This window comes from Solanum verrucosum, unplaced genomic scaffold, assembly GCF_900185275.1.
Source record: "Solanum verrucosum unplaced genomic scaffold, falcon-dt-bn FXZP01000660.1, whole genome shotgun sequence".
NCBI lineage: Eukaryota > Viridiplantae > Streptophyta > Magnoliopsida > Solanales > Solanaceae > Solanum > Solanum verrucosum.
The window spans coordinates 1-14,195 of record NW_026020266.1 but is presented as its reverse complement, the minus strand read 5'-3'; the positions used below and the strand labels follow the sequence as shown (position 1 = coordinate 14,195).

The 14,195-nt window shown below is 39.4% G+C and overlaps 1 pseudogene; it reads left to right on the top strand.

Moving 5' to 3' along the window:
* Positions 1-4,576: 4,576 nt before the first annotated feature.
* LOC125833779 (uncharacterized) lies at positions 4,577-9,917 on the top strand (annotated as a pseudogene).
* The last annotated feature ends 4,278 nt before the right edge of the window (positions 9,918-14,195 follow it).

The window sequence follows — 14,195 nt, the reverse complement described above, 5'->3', positions numbered from 1 at the left end:
AACACTTGTTTGAGAGAATATAAGTAGCTTATCAAAAGAAATTTCCAAATAAATTAGATATTTACTGTCCACATTGCTCTAAATCTGATTTTTTCAAGTGACAAACATTTAAACTGTATTCACTTTATAAATACAAGTTGCTTATTTTTTTTTTTCCTTTTCTTAAAGTCTTTATTTGAAAAATACTTTGCGTCAGTTTATATAAGTTTAACACATCTTTTTTCCCTTTCCCAAATATAAGAGGTCCATAAAATTAAGCATTTCTTGACCCTGCATCTTTTTCCATAGGCACAACATGGTTCATCCCGGTCGTGGAAAGTGTCAGAAAAGGAAAAGAGATTTGAATGTACCACTTCAGGTTGTAGATTGTACTCCCTTGCAGTTGTGGGCATGGTGGAATGACATGGGGTTGATAGAACAAGCATAATATTCAAATATTTGGGTTTCTTGACTAGAATCATGCAAGTGGAACCTAAGAGAGATGTGATCGAAGCACTGTTGTCCTTTTGGGATCCCACCAACAACGTTTTTCGTTTCTCGAATTTTGAAATGACCCCAACCTTGGAGGAAATAGCTGGCTTTACCGGGTTTGGAGTGAGGTTACATCATCAGAGGCTTATAGCCCCAAGGGGCATATCCATCAACAAATTTTTTCAACACTTGAGCATTTGCAAAGTCAAGGAAAAATCATTAGACAAAGGTTGGATCTCATTACAGTTTTTGTATGATAGGTATGGAAGGGAGGACGGATTCAAGAAATTTGGAAGGACACTCAACAACAAAGGAAGTTTTGAAACATGGAAAGAGCATAGACGTTTTGCTTTTATGGTAGCTTTTTTAGGAACAATGGTTTTTCCAAGGAGAGGCGGAAAGATTAACATCCTTTTGACTGGGGTAGTGGATGTATTAATTGAGAAAAAGAATTATACCATCGTCCCCATGATTTTGGCTGATATCTACCGTGCTCTGACTGTCTGCCAGAAAGGGAAACGTTTCTTCGAGGGATGCAACATATTGCTTCAACTATGGATAGTAGAACATCTTTACCGACCTCCTACGGTGGCAAGGTTCATTCAGGATCGAAGCGATTACATTACAAGTCATGCCAAAAGGGTGGAGAAATACAGGTGTCCGGAAGGGGTCAATGCATGGGTTGAACATTTTCGCTCGCTAACGGAAGATAAGATCACTTGGAATTATCCTTGGTTCCCTTGGGTAGAAGTCATACACATGTCGTCTGTTCGCCCTTTTTTTATTGTTGATGGGTATTAGGGGTGTGCAACCATACGTACCGCTGCGGGTTTTACGTCAGTTAGGCAGACGTCAAATTCTACCTATCACAGAGGATATGAAAGATTTTGTGTCCGAAGTTGGACCAGAGGTTCCCCTTCCTGAAGGATTAGCCCAAAAAATTTGGGATGGTTGTTTAGTCATGGGAATTGGAACGATGGTTAAAGAACGACACACAGGAGAAACTCACCCGAAATACTCTAATTGGCTTGAGCAACAACCTCGATTACAAGTTAGGCCGGAGAGATCTGTGAAAGAACCAATAGACCATGAGGCTGAGATGAAAATAAAAATCGAGTTGGCTATGCGTGATTACCTTGCTGAAAATCAGGAGTTAAGAGCAAATTTAGAGCTCGCTAGAGCCGCTCTAACCCAACAACAAGCAGAGTTCGAAGAGGAAAGAGCCAAGGCAATTCAGAGAGAAACCTTACTCCGAGGACAAGTTGATCTGGCAACAATTAGGGGAACACAAGTTGCGGAACTTGCGGTATCTCGACAACAACAATTGAGGACATGTGATCAGAAAAGTCAGACAGATTTTGATCAAGAGAGAGCTCAGTGGATCCGTGAAAGGGGAAGACTTCGAGAGGAAATAGAGTCAGTCTCAACTCAAGAAAGACGTGCTAGAGAAATGGTGGCCTCCCGTGATCAACAGATACGAGGATGGAATCAGACTTGCAATTCACTTCGATCAAAAGTCCGTCGTTTGGCTGATCGCACTGCCCAAATGGGTTTAGACTATGAAGAGATGAACCATGAACAATTTCTGGCTGAAGTACCTGAATTCGCTGAGTACCTTATGAATTCGGTGCAAGATATATATCAGAGTGTAGGAGGTTGTGTAAGACCACCATCTCCATGAGCAAGCAGATGGGGATGCAAGCATGACATTTATGTCTTTGGGATATGAGGGTTGATACAAACATTTGTTTCCTTAGTGTCGTTTTCTTTAGTTTAAGTCCTGCTTTATTTCATCCTACTTTTCTACGCTTTGTTTAGGTCGTGTCTGTTTAAGATATTGACTTTTGTTTAGCGGGTTTTCTCATCGTTTTCCTACTTATGTTCCAAACATTGAAATGATATGTTAAGTTATGTTTATGTCTGGTTTCATTTTTTCATTAGTATAAATGAATAAATATATATAAATAGTAATATCTATATGTATATATCTATAACAACTATAAAAAAAAAAAAGGTTAATGTATATTCCCGAACTACGCAAAGATCTGATTCATGCACTAACATGATACGTAGGCAACCCAATGGGTTCGATCAAACGTTTTTAACAAGAATAACTAAATAGGAGAAAACACCTAGATAAGCCGGGATGAAACATAAGGTCTTCCATATTAGAAGTATATATGTGGATGCAATATGCACGATTCCTTAACACTAACATGTTTGCTACTTCATTCAGAGAGAGAGAGAGGAGAGAAATACATATTAGCTTAAAGGTGATTGGTTTGTGGTTAAGCTGGCATCACATCCCTACAATACAAGGTCGAAAGGGAAGAAGAAAATGGCCCACAAAGACGGGAATGAGTCTGACCATGATGAGGTCCGAAACCAGATGACTTCACAAGAAACAACATCAATAGAAGAGGTAAGGGCATTAAGACAACAAATGGCAGATATGTACGAAGCTTGGACGAGTGGACAAGCTCCGCCTTCTTCAATACGCGACTATCTAAATACAAACATGCCACCCTCTATCCAAGTGTCGACAAATGATCCCATTTATCCACCTGGATTCGGCCCCTACGCTAACACATCCAACGTCGCTGGAACTTCTACGGTGCGCCCTTTGAGTACCCCTATGATGAGTAATCCACTTTTTATGCCAACTGCGCCGACTAATATCATTCCACAGCCAACAATGATGCCCAACAATGATCCTTCGTCCAAAGTTCCTCATGATCATGGTTATACCCTTGAAGAAGCAATAAAATTCCAAGCTCGTATCCCCACATCCATCAATATAGTTCCCCTATCGAAGTTGAAAAGACGGTTAAGAATGAGGAACATGAAGAGTTGGCTAAGAAAATGAAGAGTTTGGAACAGAGCATAAGAGATATGCAGGGACTAGGAAGCCACAAAGGCATCTCATTCAACGATTTGTGCATGTTTCCCCACGTCCATTTGCCTGTTGGTTTTAAAACTCCAAAGTTTGAGAAATACGATGGTCACGGAGACCCCATAGCTCATTTGAAGAGATATTGCAATCAACTGAGGGGTGCAGAGGGCAAAGAAGAGTTGCTTATGGCCTATTTTGGGGAAAGCCTAGTGGGAATTGCATCCGAATGGTTCATAGACCAGGATATTGCCAACTGGCATACATGGGATGATTTGGCTCGATGTTTTGTGCAACAATTCCAATACAATATTGACATTGTGCCAGACCGCTCCTCATTAGCCAACACGAGGAAAAAGACCACGGAAAATTTTCGTGAATATGCCGTTAGATGGAGGGAGCAAGCTGCTAGGGTTAAACCATCAATGAAGGAGTCAGAGATGATTGACGTTTTTCTCCAAGCGCAAGAACCTGATTACTTTCACTACTTGCTTTCTGCCGTCGGGAAGACATTCGCTGAAGTTATTAAGGTTGGGGAAATGGTGGAAAATGGCATCAAGTCTGGAAAGATTGTAAGCCAAGCTGCCTTAAAAGCCACAACACAAGTGCTTCAAAATGGTTCTGGAAATATTGGAGGGAAGAAGAGAAGGGAGGATGTAGCTACGTTGTATCAGCACCTCGGACCTATGTCCAAGATAATCCCCCGCAACACTATTTTCCTCCCCAAACTCCACAATATCCCATCCCATACTCTCCATATCCCGTTTTCAGCGCACAGCCAATTGTCCCCCCTTCTTATCCGCAATGGCGTCCCCCAATTCCTCAAAATCATCCACCACCCCCACAAATTCACCAAAATACTGTTAGATTTCCTTTTCGTCCTAGAAAAGAATACAAGAAGGGAAATGGAGCTAAGGATGAATTCACCCCTATTGGAGAATCATATGCTAGCTTGTTTCAAAAATTAAGGACGTTGAATGTTTTGAGTCCTATTGAAAGAAAGATGTCAAATCCTCCCCAAGAAATCTAGATTATTCTCAACACTGCGCTTATTGTTCTGATGCCCCAGGGCACAACATAGAGAGGTGTTGGTACTTGAAAAAGGCGATTCAAGATTTGATCGATACTCATCGAATTATCGTTGAAAACCCAAATAGACCAAACATCAATCAAAATCCACTACCCAGGCATACTGAAACAAACATGTTAGAAATGATGAAGGGTTGCGAAGAAGTTGCAGTCCCATACAAGCCAATCCTTAAGGTTGGAACTGGCATGGAAAATTCGGCGAATGTTGTTGACTTGACAAAAATGGTGCCTTCAGAGGCAGAAAGAACGTCGAAAAAGTTAAGCCCATCAAACGCACCCATCCTAACTGTGAAAGGAGCACTTGAAGATGTTTGGGCAAGTCAGAAAGAGGCAAGATTGGTTGTTCCAAGAGGGCCAGATAAGCCTATCTTGATCGTGCAAGGTGCCTATATTCCACCTGTGATCATTAGGCCAGTGTCCCAACTTCCAATGACTAACCCCAAGGCTGTCCCTTGGAATTATGAGCCAACCGTCGTGACATACAAAGGGAAAGAAATCAATGAAGAAGTAGATGAAATAGGAGGAATGACTCGTTCGGGAAGATGCTATGCCCCAGCTGAATTAAGGAAGAATAAAAATGACCAAATGCAAGTTAAAAGTCCAGTCACTGAAGGGGAGGCAGAGGAGTTCTTAAGAAAGATGAAATTGTCAGACTACTCCATTGTGGAACAGTTAAGGAAAACTCCACCCAAATCTCTTTGTTGTCATTGTTAATACATTCAGATGAACATCGTAAAGCTGTAATGAAGATTCTGAACGAAGCACATGTTCCTAATGAAGTTACAGTGAGTCAGTTAGAGAAGATTGCTGGGAGAATCTTTGAGGTAAACCGCATCACCTTTTCAGATGATGAACTACCAGTGGAAGGTACGGGACATAACCAAGGCCTCCATATCACTGTAAAGTGTGAGCTTTCATATGTCACTCGAGTTCTAATTGACGGAGGGTCTGGGGCAAATATTTGTCCCTTGTCAACTCTACAAAAATTGAATGTTAATGTTGAAAGGGTACGACCCAACAACGTATGTGTTAGGGCTTTTGATGGGTCCAAAACAGATGCCATTGGGGAGATAGAGCTCATACTAAAAATAGGGCCTGTCAATTTCACCGTGAATTTTCAAGTGCTGAATATCAATGCATCCTACAATCTATTGTTGGGAAGACCATGGGTGCATAGAGCTGGGGCAGTCCCCTCTACGTTGCATCAAATGATTAAGTTTGAATACGATCGACAAGAAGTGATTGTTCATGGTGAGGGGGATCTGTCAATCTACAAAGACTCTTCCCTCCTTTTATCAAGGCGAATAATGATAATGAGGCATTGGTTTATCAAGCTTTTGAGGTAGTGGTTGTTGAGCATATCCTCGAGGGGAATCTCATTTCAAAACCACAACTGCCCATGGCATCCGTGATGATGGTAAATGAAATGCTGAAGCATGGTTTTGAACCAGGTAAAGGCTTGGGGATCTTCTTGCAAGGGAGAGCTTATCCGGTGAGTCCACGAAAGAGTCTTGGTACTTCTGGCTTAGGATACAAGCCTAGAGTCGAGGACAAAATGAAGCCCAAGAAGCAGAAGAGAGATGTATGGTCACTTACCAAGCCTATACCACCCATATACAAATCTTTCCTCAAAGCCCGCATAACAGAATCTTCTGAGTCACCACTCCCAGAGCCAGTGCTGGAGGTTCACGAAGAATTGATCAACTATTTTCAAGATTTATTTGTCGAGGCTGATATGATTGAACTCGGAGAAGGCACTAGCGACAGAGATGTGCAATTCATTGGTCCTGATGTCCAGCTGAACAATTGGGAGGCCACTCCTCTCCCCATTAAGAATGAGTCTTGGTAGTCTGTCTTGTTTTTCTTTTTGTCATCCGATTTATTCAAGGGTTGTAATTCGGATTTTGTCTCGTCGTTTTATTTCAAACTCTCTATTTTCTTTTCAATAGGATGTAATTGTGTTTTTATTTCAGTCTAATATATTTTTTTTTTCTTCTATACAGTTCTTTCTATGCCGATTCTAGTGATATGACATGCATGCAGAATTTTTCACCGGATCTTAAAATCCAATCTAATCTTCGACCTAATCCTGAAATAATAAGTCAAGAAATCGAATATGATGAAGACGAAGTATTTGAAGAAGTAAGCAGGGATTTCAAATCTTTTGAGAATAAATCAAATCCAAACATGAGTGAAACTGAGACGATAAATTTAGGGGATCATGAAAATATTAAAGAGACTAAGATAAGCGTACATGCTCGACATCAAAAGGAGGATATAATCCAGGCTCTGTTTGATTACAAGGATGTTTTTGCGTCATCTTATGATGACATGCCTGGATTAAGCACTGACATGGTGGTTCACAAGTTGCCGATTGATCCTAAGTTCCCTCCAGTAAAGCAAAAGTTGAGAAAGCTTAAAACTGACATGAGTGTAATAATTAAAGAGGAAATCACAAAGCAACTTGAGGCCAAAGTCATTCGAGTCGCTCAATATCCTTCTTGGTTAGCCAACATCGTACCTGTCCCTAAGAAAGACGGCAAAGTTCGAATGTGTGTTGATTATCGTGATTTGAACAAAGCAAGTCCAAAAGATGATTTTCCTTTGCCCAACATTCATATTTTGTTGGATAATTGTGCTAAACATGAGATTGCATCTTTTGTGAATTGCTATGCGGGTTACCATCAGATTATTATGGATGATGAAGATGCAGAAAAAACGTCTTTATCACTCCATGGGGTACATATTGTTATCGGGTTATGCCTTTTGGGTTAAAAAATGCGGGTGCAACTTATATGAGGGCAATGACAACAATGTTTCATGATATGATGCATAAAGAAATCGAAGTTTATGTGGATGATGTGATCATTAAATCAAAAAAGCAGTCAAATCATGTGCAAGACTTAAGAAGATTCTTCGAAAGGCTTCGCAGGTATAATCTCAAGCTTAATCCTGCAAAATGTGTATTTGGAGTACCGTCAGGAAAGCTTTTGGGGTTTATAGTCAGTCGACGAGGTATCGAGTTAGATCCTTCAAAAATAAAAGCCATTCAGGAACTGCCACCTCCAAAGAATAAAACTGAGGTTATGAGCCTTCTAGGAAGGTTAAACTACATCAGTAGATTCATTGCTCAACTCACAACAACTTGCGAGCCCATTTTTAAGTTATTAAAAAAGAATGCCACAGTCGAATGGACCGAAGAATGTCGAGAGGCTTTTGAAAGGATTAAGAATTACTTATCGAATCCCCTGTGTTGGTTCCTCCCGAGCCGGGCAGACCATTGATATTATATATGTCAGTACTGGATAATTCTTTTGGATGTGTATTGGGCCAGCATGATGGCACTGGGAAGAAAGAGCAGGCCATTTATTACCTCAGCAAGAAATTTACCGTTTATGAATCGAAGTACACCCTTCTTGAAAAACGTGTTGTGCCCTAACTTGGGTAGCACAGAAGTTGAAGCACTATCTTTCATCTTATACTACTTATCTCATTTCTCGTATGGATCCGTTAAAATACATTTTTCAAAAGCCCATGCCCACGGGCAGGCTTGCGAAATGGCAAATATTACTCACAGAGTTTGACATTATCTATGTGACGCGGACCGCAATGAAGGCTCAAGCCTTGGCAGATCATTTGGCAGAGAACCCTATTGATGATGAATATGAACCACTTAAGACCTACTTTCCAGACGAAGAGGTATCATGTATCGATGAAGTTATTCATAATAAGGATCAAGGATGGAAGTTGTTCTTTGACGGTGCTGCTAACAAGAAGGGAGTTGGGATAGGAGCAGTTCTTATGTCTGAATCAGGGGAATATTTCCCTATAACAGCCCAACTTAGATTCTATTGTACCAATAATATGTCAGAGTATGAGGCTTGCATCTTGGGTTTGAGGTTAGCTGCTGACATGGGCATCCAAGAGTTGCTAGTGCTAGGAGACTCAGACTTACTGGTCCATCAAATCCAAGGAGAATGGGAGACTCGTGACCCAAAGCTCATACCATATCAACATTGTTTACAAGATCTTTGTCGACAGTTTGTGTCAATAAAGTTTAGACACATTCCTAGAGTTCATAATGAGATTGCTGATGCATTGGCAACTTTATCTTCGATGCTTCAACATCCTGACGAAGCTCATATCGACCCTTTGTACATACAGATTCGTGATCAGCATGCTTATTGCAACTTGGTGGAGGAAGAATTTGACGGTAAACCTTGGTTCCATGATATTAAAACATATCTTCAGTCCGGAGAATGTCCTACTAATGCCACTAGTAATCAAAAAAGGACTATTCGGCGACTAGCTAGCGGTTTTTTCTTAAGCGGAGGCATATTGTACAAGAAAACACCTGATTTGGGTCTTCTAAGATGTGTAAATGCTAAAGAGGCTTCAACAATCATGATTGAAGTACACTCAGGAGTTTGTGGACCTCACATGAATGGATATGTTCTGGCAAAGAAGATACTTCGAGCAGGTTATTATTGGCTCACCATGGAGCGGGATTCTATACGGTTTGTTCGTAAATGTCATGAATGTCAAATACACGGTGATTTGATACATTCTCCTCCCTCCGAGTTGCATGCGATGTCTGCTCCATGGCCTTTCGTGGCATGGGGAATGGATGTGATTGGACCAATAGAACCAAAAGCATCGAATGGTCATAGGTTCATCCTGGTGGCCATTGATTACTTTACAAAGTGGGTGGAAGCAGTAACTTTCAAGTCAGTGACCAAGAAGGTCGTGGTGGATTTCATTCATTTCAACATCATCTGTCGATTTGGTATTCCAAAGGCAATTGTTACCGATAATGCTGCAAATCTCAACAGTCACTTAATGCAAGAGGTATGCCGTCAATTTAAGATTGAACATCGAAATTCGACTCCTTATCGCCCAAAAGCAAATGGGGCAGTAGAAGCTGCCAACAAAAATATAAAAAAGATACTTCGTAAAATGGTGCAAAGTTCTCGACAATGGCATGAAAAGTTGCATTTTGCTTTGTTGGGTTATCGCACTACAGTTCGTACGTCAGTGGGTGCCACCCCTATTCGCTGGTATATGGGACTGAGGCAGTTATACCTGCAGAGGTTGAGATTCCATCCCTGCGGATTGTTGTAGAGGCTGGAATTGATGATGATGAGTGGATCAGAACACGCTTGGAGCAATTAAGTTTGATTGATGAGAAGCGAATGACATCAGTATGCCATGGACAATTGTACCAGAAAAGAATGGCACGAGCATACAACAAAAAGGTGCGTCCCAGACGTTTGAAGAGGGTCAATTAGTGTTGGGACGTATTCTGCCACACCAGGCTGAAGTCAAAGGCAAATTTTCTCCAAATTGGAAAGGACCATTCATTGTAAAGAAGGTATTATCCAATGGTGCTCTTTACTTAGCAGATATAGAAGGCAAAATGACAGAAATGGTCATCAATGCTGATGCTGTGAAGAGATATTATATATGATGTGATTTTTCGGTATTAGAAACCCTTATGTTTGGACTTGACATTTCAAAGGTTGATGTAATGAAATTCTTGGTTTTGTGTCTAAGTATTAATTCATATGTTGTCACCCTTGTTGAGAGTTAATTTACTTCTTGGTTCTTGTGCTTCCTTGGCTCTTCCATAAAAAAAAAAAAAAGAAGAAAATCAATCATTATGAACTACGTTTGACCTGATTCTTGTTTCGATAAGATACGTAGGCAACCCTAGTTGGGGTTCGGTCTAACCAAATAAAAAATCTAAAATTCCATATTTGTAAAAAAACTGGGGCAAAAGTCATTTTTTTTTTTATTTTTTTTTCTATCCCAAAGCTAAAGTCAATCCCATCATTTAAAGTCGTATTTGAGCCTTCATCTTGTCATTTCTTTCTAACCTTGTATAAAAGTTGTGTTTCAATCAAAGAAAGACTTTGGATCAACCTTTGAAATGTCAAGAGTAAGATATGTTAAGGGTACAAATGATGAAACCATGAGAGAGTCTTATTGGTGAAACACTAACTGGGCATCATAAGGCGAATGTGAGTTGAGAGAAACAAAAATAGGAAAGTCTTATTGGTGAAAACCCTAACTCGGCATCATAAGGCGAATGTGAGTTGAAGAAACAAAATGAGAGAGTCTTATGGTGAAAACCAACTGGCATCAAAAGAAAGTGAGCTGTGAAAAAAAAATAATAGAAAAGAGAGAGTCTTATTGGTGAAAACCTTAACTGGGCATCATAAGGCGAATGTGAGTTGAGAGAAATAAAAATGAGAGAGTTTTACTGGTGAAAACCCTAACGGGCACCATGAGGCGAATGTGAGTTGAAGGATTCAAAGTGAAAGAGTTTTAGTGGCAAAAACCTCGTGGACATCATAAGGCGAATAAGAGTTTGAAATTAGTTATGACTTCGTCAAATAGTTGGAACTCCACATCAAGATTAGATGATCAATAATGGTTGATGAATAGATTGGATGGACAAATCGGGTAATCAATTCAAATTGCATGTCATGATCAGTAGAGTCGGCTACCACACTCAGATAAGTTTTTCTTTCTTTCTCTTTCTAAAAGAGAGTTTCATCGAATCATTTTCTGCTATTCTGTGTAGTATATATTTTTCTTCCCCTTTTCATCACTTTGTTTCATATGTCCTTGAGTCGAGTTTATGTCAAGAAAGTAAGAAAGATTTCAAGACTTGTTACCAACTCTAAATTTGTACAAGGCAAACATCAGGCCAATGAGTTTATCATCTATCGGTAAGTTTTGGATTCAGAAGAAGTCCATGTTGAAAGTAACAATGAGTGTCGTGACATAAAGGCAGATATGGATTTAAGTCCTAAAATGAGCAAATTTGGGTGAAAATACAATCAATCAATAACGAGCACTGGGCGTTTGGGAAAAGTAAAACACGATAATACTTGAGCAATCCTCGTCAAAAGGCAGAACCACAAACCAACCACCACGTTTTTAAACTCACAAATTTTCTTTGTTGAAGCAGGGGCACAAGTTATTTCGAGATCAAAGATCCAAAAATCTAGATGTTCAATTTAGTCTACGAAGAGCTAAATGCAACATTGCACAAGAATTATAGTCCATATTGGGTAAGTGTTTGTTTGTCTTATTAGTCTATGGAACATAGTGTAGAAGGACCTCCTGAATAATGGGAGTAGTGTAGCAAGGACCCTCCTAAAATGGGACTTAGTGTAGCAAGGACCCTCCAACAATGGGACGTAGTATAGCAAGGACCCTCCATGAATAATGGGACGTAGTATAGCAGACCCTCTGAACAATGGGACGTAGTACAAGGACCCTCCTGAACAATGGGGACGTAGTATAGCAAGGACCCTCCTGAATAATGGGACGTAGTAATAGCAAGGACCTCCTGAATAATGGGACGTAGTTAGCAAGACCTCCTGAATAATGGATAGTATAGCAAGGACCCTCCTGAATAATGGGACGTAGTAGCAAGGACCCTCCTGAACAATGAGACGTAGTATAGCAAGGACCCTCCATGAATAATGGGACGTAGTATAGCAAGGACCTCCTGAATATGGGACGTAGTATAGCAAGGACCTCCTGAATAATGGGACGTAGTATAGCAAGGACCCTCCTGAATAATGGGACGTAGTTAGAAGGACCCTCCTGAACAATTGGACGTAGTATAGCAAGGACCCTCTGAAAATGGGACGTAGTATAGCAAGACCCTCCTAAATAATGGGACGATGTAGCAAGGACCCTATGAATAATGGGACGTAGGTAAAGCCCTCCCAATAGGTAGCAAGGACCCTCCTGAATGAGACGTAGTTAGCAAGGACCCTGAAAGGGACGTAGTATAGCAAGGACCTTCCTGAACAATGGGACGTAGTATAGAAGACCTTGAAATGACTAGTTAGCAAGGACCCTCCTGAATAATGGGACGTATTTAGCAAGGACCCTCCTAACATGGCGTAGTATAGCAAGACCCTCCTGAATAATAGACGTAGTAAACAAGACTCCTGAAAATGGACGTAGTATAGCAAGACCCTCTGAAAATGGGACGTAGTATAGCGAAGGACCCTCTGAATAATGGACGTAGTATAGCAGGACCCTCCTGATAATAGGACTAGACTAACATAATTTTATTTAACCGGTTCATCATGAAGAATGGAGTTGGTGTAAACACGCAAAAGCCCTCTAAAGAGTACATCGCGACAAAGCTCGAATCGTTCAAAGTCTCGATTAAAGCTAAGCACCATCTTTTTATTTCTCTCACAAAATTTCTTATATTAAACTGGGGCAAAATTTTGTGTTATTATTTTTTGTTTGTTTTAATTCAGGAATCTAGTGATAGAATGGGGTCAATCCACATTTCCAGCTCAGGATCTTGGATGGAAAAAGGTGTAATTTCAAGATCAATTTCGATTGAAGAAGCAGCAACTCATTCTAAAAAAAAAAAAGTAATAACCAAGTACCAGTAAAAGGAACCTACCTGGAGAAAGACGTTTACCTTTGAACTCATTTGAGATGAAAATCAATATCTCATAACTCAAGAAGCGAAGACTCAAGTCAAGGTTCAAGAGAAGCTACATAGATAGGGTCGTGTATTTGTATTTCCTTTAAATTTTTCGTCTTTTATATTCATGTAACAATAGGAGTCGCGAACTGGAGCCTCAATGGGACCTCACTTGACTTCCAACTCTCATTTCATCTCCTTGAACTACACGTGACCTGATTCCCTTATAACCCGGGATATGTAGGATGTCCAAAACTAGGACTCGGTCATATTTTTCTTTTCGAATAAGAGTCCGTTCAAACTTGTCACGTTGTCTACTTCTTTGTCTGAAAACTCTTCGTGTTTTCAGTCAAAGAAGGGCAAACTGTAGACACGTAATTTTTGACCGAACTTAAAATTTTACACCATTTTTAGAGCTGAAATATTTTTATAAATATAAGAAAACATTTTGACTTTTCTCTTATTTTATTAAGTTTATTTTAAAAGATTTGAAAACAACAAAATAGAATCACTTTTTAAGGTAAGTTTTATTGTCAATTGTTTAAAAAGAAATGGAAGATTACAAAAAATCTATATTTGAAATTAAGTTTTTATAAATAAGCTAGTATTATTTAATTTTTTTTTATATATATATAGCTAGTTGATTTTCTTAGATTTTTATTAATTTTAAATAATTAGTTTATATGTTATTATAATTTATTATTTATAGTTATTATTTTTTAAAAGTAGAGTAAAACTAAAATTAAGATAAAAAAATAACCTAAATAATCTAACAAACCTACCCCACTCCTACTCCTATCCTAAACATACTACACGTACAAAACCAAAAAGGGAAAAGGAGAACAAAAGCTTTTGACTTATCTTCCAAAAATTAAAAAAATAAATAAGAAAAGAAAATAAAACCATCATCAAGTTATACTCCCACTTTCTCTCAACTTCCCCACACTCCCACTCCCTCACATTTTCCTCCACATTCCACACCCCACACAATACAACCCACTACCCCACACCTACACCTCTCCTAACACCTATATACATACACAAAAAAGGCACACACAGAGATATAGGCATTAAAAAAAAAGCAATACATATTGTACTTTCTCACATTGTGATTGAAGATCTGGAAATCTATTTTCGCGGTTTCAAGTTCGTGGCTCCTGATTATTTGTCATTTCTTCTCGTTAACTAATTTTCACAAGAGGTAACATTTATTTGTATTTTTATTTTTTGCATAATTTTATGTCATTATTGTGCAAGAATTAATTTCAATATATT